The sequence below is a fragment of the Rhinolophus hipposideros genome (genome assembly GCF_964194185.1).
Source record: "Rhinolophus hipposideros genome assembly, chromosome: 4".
In the NCBI taxonomy this organism is placed as follows: domain Eukaryota; kingdom Metazoa; phylum Chordata; class Mammalia; order Chiroptera; family Rhinolophidae; genus Rhinolophus; species Rhinolophus hipposideros.
In genome coordinates this window covers 37,099,613-37,101,723 of record NC_138050.1, presented here as the reverse complement: position 1 = coordinate 37,101,723, position 2,111 = coordinate 37,099,613, and positions in this window count along the sequence as shown.

The window sequence follows — 2,111 nt, the reverse complement described above, 5'->3', positions numbered from 1 at the left end:
GTGAAAAGACTGTTGCTCCCCATGAGGCGGCTAGATATATGTTTCTCAGATTGACTTCTCTGTTGACTTCTGAGATGTTATTGAGCACAGCAGTCACACATTTCCACAATTGGGAAACTCTAAGTAATAAGAGAGGCAATAAGACATAGTGGGTCAATGTGTGGGTTCTAGAACCAGGAGGTGTGTATTTCCACCCCAGCCTTATGGTTGGTAGTGTGGCCTAGGGTAAGTTATCGAACCTCACAGTGCTTCATTTTCCTCATCTATAAAATGAAAATAAAAAAGTTGTTGAGAGGATTAAATGTGATGATGTATATAAAGCATTTAGAACAGGGCCTGGACAAGAATAAGCAGATATATTAGTGTTTGCTATCATCATCATCATCAGTAATAGTTAACATTTATCATTCGTAAACAACTAAATAAAACAGCAGATGCAATGGGCTAAAATGCATATAAAGAATTTACCTTAGTCATCCTTGTTTGGATAATACAGGGAGAATTTATGACTAAGACATGCTTAAAAATAATTGCCTTTTCACTTTCTGGTTGTTGATTTTATACATACATTGTTCATTAACATATGTTCTATTTATTAACTTATTTATTTTGTTCATTCCCACATGTTTTAATCATGCAGTCACAAATCAGCCAGACGCTGTATACAGCTGAGGCTCCTTATGTCTCAGGGTTTCACGGGAGACATCCTATTGGTGACTTTGCTGAGTGGGTGTTTTACACTGAGGTGACCTGCACAGTGATACTAAATCATTATTTGGTTTTCTGGTGGCATTATCATATGGAAACAAAACAAGGTATGAGACCCACTGTGTTACCATGGGGGTTCGTGTAAAACATGTTGGTAAATAACATACCTCAGATAGTTAAATAATAATATTAGGTGGTGTTGATTATGTTGTAATGAATGGGAAGAGACATATATGGATAAAAGTGCCCAGGTTTAATAAGGGAACTACGGATATGAACTGATCTCTGGAGAAAGAAGTAGCCAGTGGTGATAGGACTGGGTGGCTATGAAGTAATGTGGAAAGCACAAATGAATATGGCATTTTATGAGACTCATGTAAATTAGTCTCAGTGAAATTTGCAGTACAGATTCTAAGAGAACACTATTAGATTCAAAACAACAGGAGAGATCAGAATAGTTCTGTGATAGAAGTAAATCTGCCAAAACCGTTTGTCTTTTTCTCCTTAGTAAAATATGCCTCTATGCTCATCCCTTCTCTTTTCATCCTAGCCAGCATGGTTTTTCAGAAATTCGAGTCAAACCATAGCAGAACTATTCTTCCTACCATTCTTGACCCTGTCCCCACGGAAGGGGAAGTTCAGCGTTCCCCATTGTACAGAAGTGTGCCTCTGCACAGTAGGATCCGAAATATATTTTAAATGACATTTTTGAACGGAGACCAAGATTTAAGAAGGAAGAATGGAACACAGCCATAGTTAATGAAAGACTTTACATTGTAACTCAGGATGTTGATGGCAACAGGTAACTCAAAAACATTATTTTGGAGCAGGTCATTGTGAGAATGAGACTGACAGGTGAGCTCGGTGCTAAACTGGGCAATCACACCCTCCCTTGACTTTGGAAAGACCATTCCGTGCACTTTTCTCACAGCAAGAACCATTTGCAAGAACGCAGCCTTGGGAGAGAGAGCAGTGTGTGGTTGATACCATCTGGATGATAGGTATACCGACTGAACACTGTTAAGCCCTCTATATAAACTTTTTTTTTTTTCCTATTTTTTTTAAATTAATTAATTTATTTATTAGTTTCAGGTGTACAAAACAAGGTAATACTTAGACGTTCATCATTTATATCCCTCATACTGTGAACCCCCCTCCCCCCATCCACTATCCCTCCGACCTCACACTGAACCATCACATTATATATATAAAATTATAGTTGGCATTCATTAATGTTTAGCTTCTGATGTACAATGCCATGATCAGGTATCCACAGTATCCCTGAGGTGGTCTCCCAAATAGGACGCATGTCCATCGGATACCCAACAAAATCTTTACAACATTATAGAATACCTTCCCCAAATTAATTTTCAAAAGAAAAACCCTGAGGCCATCTTGTGGTT